The sequence below is a fragment of the Hyperoodon ampullatus genome (genome assembly GCF_949752795.1).
Source record: "Hyperoodon ampullatus genome assembly, chromosome: 16".
Taxonomy (NCBI): domain Eukaryota; kingdom Metazoa; phylum Chordata; class Mammalia; order Artiodactyla; family Ziphiidae; genus Hyperoodon; species Hyperoodon ampullatus.
The window spans coordinates 74,930,050-74,937,335 of NC_136929.1; positions in this window are offsets into that span (position 1 = coordinate 74,930,050).

Below are 7,286 nucleotides of genomic sequence, written 5' to 3' on the forward strand. Positions count from 1 at the left end.
CATCGGGGAGAGGCCATTCCTAAGTGCCGTGGGAGTTCTCAAATTCCCATAGCACACCAGGAGCACTGCTACCATCTGGGAAGGCAAGAATCTCCAACCACCTGACCAAGAACCACCACACTTCCCCATGAGAGTGAGGTCAATATTTACAACACAGGACTTCTGGATGGCTACCCAGGCTAAGGCGTTATCACAAAACACTACCAAGGGGCTTAATGGATCTCCTGTAACAAAGTAAAAAGAAACTGACAGCCAAAATGAAGGCTGTGGTTACCACATCACAGGCATCCTGCAGACTCCTAAGGTCATAGAGGCATTTTAAATACAGAGGCATTTTAAAACATTTTATTAAATGTTTAGCAAGAGATACTATTATATGTTACTCTTCTAAAATGTAGTTTTCTTCTGAAATCACATTAATCAGCTTTGAATCTTGGAGTCATCGGAGTCACCCTCCAAAAACATCTTGTGACCATTAAGTTCCAGCCACAACAGAGACTCACTGAAAAAGCTAATTTTAGTAGCCAGAAAACACCCAGATGGCACAGGATATTTCTTCTCCATCTTCTATTTATCACTAGTAACAACCAAATCACCACGCCGTTCTCAAACCCTGCCGACCCCATACTCCAGCGAGGCAAACACTCCTTGCTCTTGTAAAGCTAAAAGCAGCAACTTTCAGCCTCAGAACCCACCCAGGATGGTTCCCAGCCCCCAGTCTACCACTTCGTATATTTAGGGCTAATTACAAACCCAGACTCTTTCCACCAAAAATGTCAGAAGTGAGCATTTCAAATGTTTAAAAAAAAAATCTTTAAAAGAGTGCATTGAGATAAAGAGGACAGAAGACCAGGGGAAAACATTTCTTTACTTGGATTCAGAAACTAGAAAATGATTTGAAATTTCAGAAATATCCATCAGGGGCAATGAACTTCCCAGCTCTGAACTGACACAGGGAATGGCTTCTAGAAGATGCAGCAACAGAGGAAACATGCACCGTTCTAGGAAAGCCTCAGGGAAAAACCACACTGCACCACTTACATGACATGGACATGGCTTGTGTCTCAACAAAAACTTTATACCCAAATCAACACTAGCAATGAATTACAGGTCTCCAAACCAGTACTTTCTGGCTTATCTTTAAAATGTGTTATTACCTCTTTCCACATAATGGTATGCCACATACCATTCCTTAACACTGAAAAAGAAAAACAAAACAAGTACCGGTTAATACTGATGATACTCAACATAAAATCAGCTTTCCAAAACCCAAAAGGCTCCTTTTTAAATTCCACTGGTTAATTCCAACATACCATATCCTTAGACATCAACGTATAACATCATCACTCCCCAAAACAGAGCCCCAACTAGGTACTTACGTACCATAGATAGAGGAATGCATGCACATAAATATTCATGTTTGCAAATAAGTTACATCTATTCATATTTAGCCCATATGAAGAAAATAATCACCTTGCATTTACAAGACTCACCAAAACACACACACTCGCATAAACACACCACCCCCACCCCCCGCCCCCACATTAACACAGAGCTACCGGTCTAGAAGTGCAACAATAAGTAGATAGAGGTGGGGGCAATTATAAACCAAGGCTATGAATGCTTTGACTTTTATGGACATAAAATATGTCTAGCTCCTGAAAATTAAAACCTTTTCTAAAACTCTAAAATACACGAATCCTGTTCAGGTCTTAATTACCAGGACTCACCTTTTGTTGGATTTGTTTGTCATTTTGCTATTTTTAAAGTATTTTATAGATTTCCCTCATTCATGCATTCATTTATTTATGGCTGCATTTGGTCTTCGTTGCCGCGTGCAGGCTTTCTCTAGTTGCGGCAAGTGGGGGCTACTCTTTGTTGTGGTGTATGGGCTTCTCATTGTGGTGGCTTCTCTTGTTGCGGAGCACGGGCTCTAGGCACACGGGCTTCAGTAGTTGTGGCGCACGGGCTTAGTTGCTCCGCGGCATGTGGAATCTTCCCAGACCAGGGCTCAAACCCGTGGTCCCCTGCATTGGCAGGCGGGTTCTTAAGCACTGCGCCACCAGGGAAGTCCCAGATTTCCCTCAATTTATCTCAACACCTTTAATTACTTATTTAAAAGTCCTTAACTGCAAGTCTTGTTCTTAAGTTTTCTAGTGGAAAAAATGAGTCAGCCTGGGGTCTTACCTATCGTTTTCTTTCTGTTAACTGCATTGTCTGCCTTATGTCGCTTCTGTTACAGAAAGAAAAAAAGGTGTTAGTTTCAAGAGTTCCAGACGAATAACTGAAACAGCAAACAATAAGATCCAGCATAAACAAGACAAGGAAATCAACTGGCAGCTACACTAATGTCCTAAAATTCAGTTCAATAGTCGTGATCCAGCGTCACTCGCTAAATTCAGAGACTAACACCGTAAATGTAGATGCGGTTCAAATGCTTATATTTTGGTTACGGCAAGGAAAAAACACTTTGAGGCATAAAACTTTCTACTCCTTGATTGTTTTAGATCGAACTGAAAGAATTATTCTATAAGATAAACTAACAACAAAAACAACTGAACTTATTTTACTGATAAAGAACTTTGGGGGCAAAGTACCTTTGCTTTGATTTGTACTGCATTCATTCATTTACCTATTCCCAGGAAAATGTGTGTGCATGGATGAGAGAGAGGGGGAGATAGACAGAAAGGAAGGGGAGAAGGAAGAGCCTGAAAAGAGGACAAGATAAAACAGGAAAGAGCATGAATGTGGCTGTAGCCAATGAATTTGGAGATGCACTGAAGTATAAGGAGGGAGGAGATTCTTGTAAAGTAACCTCAATGCTGCTACACTAGACAGCAATTCAGTCCTCCACTTGCTACCCAGACTAGCACGCTCTCAAGGAAAATGTAAGGATCATCGGCAATAAAAATCAAAGCGGGTCCATAAACCTAACATCAGGAAAAGCAGATTGAACTACTTCTGTTTCACTGTATAGTTCAGACACCGTGTGTACACATGCTGTCCCCAAAAATACCATCATGAAACTTGAGAGCCTAGTTAGCCCACAGACCAATTTTTCTGTCTTAAAAAATCCAAAGCAGCAAATAAGTTGTAAGTTACATTCAATAAAGGTTTTTATTATCTGAAAGCAAAAACTTACAAAATCTTCTACAATCTCTTTGATGCCTGCGATTGTTAAAATAATGATCAATGGCACCAGGGTGGTATATCTTCCTGTTGGAGAAACATCTGGAATTTGCTGGAAGATAAAGAGAGCAAAAGAGGGAAGTTGGCACATTAAAATCCTCTCCAAGAAAAAGAAAATATGGCACACACGCCTCACTCCTCTGCAGTTCTGTTGCATTCATTTCTGTTACAAAGCGATTACCTTATTTTAAGAACTAGCGAAGTCCATTACACATTTTTAAAATTCTACCCAACGTCGTTTTGTGTTTGGATCAGAAAAAAGGGTTAGAAGTCGGATCCCACAGTCTTCTTTCAGTGCCTCTTTTCGTAACTGCAATTATCCTTAAGAAGGATATACCCAAAGAAGTCTCCCCTTATGCAAAGATCCCGTTTGTTCAAGCAAACAGTAATTGGATGAAGGAGGCACGTTTCATTCAAGTCTGATGACCCTGTCTCGGTTCAGTGACCTTTTAGCAAGGTCTTATTTTGCATACAATTAAGGTTATGAATTCTAAGTAACTGTTTAAACAACGTCACCTGTAATAAGGCAATGAAGAGGAAGAAGGCATTGGCAGCTCTCCTGATCTGCTCGTACAAGAATCGAGGTAGAAACGTCAACACACTGTACTTGGCCGTACTGTGAGGACAAAGGAAAACGCTGCTATCAGTTATGGACATAAATTCTAAAAAACAGGAAAACAAAGTTTCCGAAATTACACAAGTGATGGTAAAAACAGAATATTTCGAAACTCAGGACAAGAACATTGCTGGGCTGGCCCTCACCTACAAAGCTTCGTCTTGTAAAAAGATACCTTTCCTAAGAAAATCTTCTAATGTGATCTTTGTTTTCAAACTTTGAGACATACGTGTTCATTTAATGTCACACAGTGTAACCAGGGAAATGTACCCACCTTCTAGGAGGCTTGTGCTATGAACACACTAAGCATATAAACGATGTTTGTAAAGATAAAGATACATATCAAAGATCACAAAACAGAAAGAGGCACATGTTCCCAAAGCAGTAATATATGAACACAGAAAGAGGTGAAGCATCTACCTAGTAACTCACACAAATCAAGGTAAAATTGTTACCCCAGGATTGCTGATGCACTACAATTCTTATCACAAAGCCGCTGATTCAACGTAGAATGTCAACTCTATCAAGCATGCCCTGGTAACGGGCGTGTGGTTGACAGTTCAATGTGTCCCTCTGGATACTCAACACAGACATTTTATGCTCAACCACACCTGAATGGACCCCCCTTCCACACATCCTTCATTCAGCCACCTTCACTCACACTCCACTTCCACGTGAGATATCCTCTCCTTCCACACCGTGTCTCCAGGACTAATCTTGCCCTCCCATGAAGTTTGGTCCAATTCGCAAAGGCTCTTCTTCCTCCAAGTCACAGGGTGGTGTTTACACCTCCATAATATAGTCTCTGCTTTGCTTTGTATTATATTTATGTACCCCCAGAATAGATTCTGGGAACAGTACGAATGTTTACTTTGTTAAAAAAAGAAATAACAGACCCAAAATGGAGTCACTTGTGCTCAGCCCACATCATCAAACTGAGACTCAATGCCTGGCCTAATTGCAGCCTCAGCCTGCTCCAGGAATCCAATCTTAACCAGTCTGGAATCACCTGGTCAACACTAGGGAGGTTATCAACTGATACACCCCAAAGGAATGTGACTTTGCCCCTCACAATTGACTCTTAGCTAGTAACTTCCTTGTCCCACTGTTCTTTACCTATAAAAGTCCTCCACTTTGTACAACTCCTCAGAGCTACTTTGTCTGCTCGATGGGAGGCTGCCCAACTCATGAATCACTGAATAAAGCCAGTAAGATCTTTAAAATCTACTCAGTTGATTTTTTTTTAAACAACTTCAACTTGGTATGTTGCTAGCACATAGCAGATAATCAACGAACAGTGAAATAATGGAAAGGCATAAACTGGGGACCTGAGGGATAAAACGAACCATACCCCCTTTAGCTGCTCAAAGGCTCATCCATAAAAGTACCTGCCAAGTCTCAGCTCACCTTCTGAAGCCACCTCTTACCTGAAGCACAGTCTTGAGAGATTTTCTGGGTTTAAAATACACATTAATTAGAGGCACCAAATAGAAGAGCCAAGAGCTCAGCAGACAGAGCACCTGAGGCACATGTACGTCTGTAACACCCGACGGTGACCAAACCTGGAGTGACAGAATGAAATGCCAGAGCTGACAACTCGGGCTTCCCTGGTGGCACAGTGGGTAAGAATCCACCTGCCAATGCAGGGGACACGGGTTCGAGCCCTGGTCTGGGAGGATCCCACATGCCGTGGAGCAACTAAGCCCATGCGCCGTAACTACTGAGCCTGCGTGCTAGAGCCCGTGGGCCACAACTACTGAAGCCCACGTGCCTAGAGCCTGTACTCCGCAACAATAGAAGCCACAGCAATGAGAAGGCCACGCACCGCAACAAGAGTAGCCCCCTGCTCGCCGCAACTAGAGAAAACCCGCGCACAGCAACGAAGACCCAATGTAGCCAAAAATAAATAAATAAAATAAATACATTTATTTAAAAAAAACTGACAACTCAAAACACACAGCAGCCTGAGGCCATATGATGGGGGGGTGGGGAAGGAATGGGATGGGATGGGATAGCTCCGTGTACCATTTGTGGCCACTGCTGCAGGGAAGATCTGGTATCACAGCCTGGTGTTTTGCAATACACAATGATTAAGAGTCATCCGTAAGACAGAATTATTTCTAGCCTTCTTCTGAAGGCGCGGTGATACTGTGATTTATCACAAGAAACATATATTTGGTCTTCATCCCAGTTACTGGCACAGAGTTCCTAAAACCCTTGGGATTTCTGTTGTGTTGAGAGCGATAAAGGTATCTTTTGTTATGTCAATGAGGTGACTCATGGAAAGCCCCTAGGTAACCTAAGGATGGGGGCTGGATGTCAGGGGAACCAACCACATGATTGGAGGGTTGAAACTTTCAGTCCCACCCCCTCCTAAGAGAAAAGAGGGGCTGGAGATTTCAATCACCAACAGCCAATGATTCTATGAATCACGTGTTTGCAATGAAGCCTCCATAAAAAACCAAAAGGACAGGTTCGGAGAACTGAAGACCCAAGGGAAGATCTGATGTTGCCATTTAAGTCTATAGACCATCTGCTGGCAGAATTCCTTCTTCCTCAGGGAGGTCAGTCTTTGTTCATTAAGGCCTTTCACCTGATGGATGAGGTCCACCCACATTATGGTGGGCAATGTGCTTTAATCAAAGCCCACCAATTTATCGATAAATGTTAATCTCATCCAAAAGGCACCTTAAGAGAAACACCTAGAGTAACGTTTGACCAAATATCCAGGCGCCCTGGCCCAGCCAAATTGACACATAAGATTAACCATTGCATGCATATCCCGATTCAGTGGGTCTGAGACCAATGCTGCTGGTCTGAGGACCACACAGAGTGGCAGCTACCCCCTGAGGAGGTAGATGTGTTCAAGTCACCCATCTGAGTTCCATCCAGCTGAACAGTATAAAATGTAACTGGATGGGAGGCATTTACCATCACTTCCCCAGGGGAAAGAAAATGTATAGGATGAAAGGGGTGAATGAAGAGCTTCCCAGCAGAAGAGTTTGTACACCAGCTGAATTCGTTACCCCAGAAGATTCCCCCTCAAACTGCATGTGTCAGCCTCCCTGATGGCTTGGCTGCAAGCAAATCTCAGGCATTTAATGAGTCTGTAGGGCCTGGGGCACGGGGAGAAATGACCAGGAGAAAACAGAACTGTTTCCCGTACTTCACCCAGCTTCCGTCTAAATATCTGTTAGATCAGTGTTTCCCGAAATTGGGTGACATGAAGAATGACCAGGGGCTTGTCAAAAATCCATCCATCCATCCATCCTTCCACAGGTATTTACTGAGCCTTATCTGTGTACCAGGCACCGTGCCCAGCACTGCGGGGAACCAAAGGGTCACAAAAGCATTATCTCAAGGGAATTACATTCTAGAGACAAAATGACACTTTAAAACCAAATAAAGGGCTTCCCTGGTGGCGCAGTGGTTGAGAGTCCACCTGCCGATGCAGGGGACACGGGTTCGTGCCCCGGTCCGG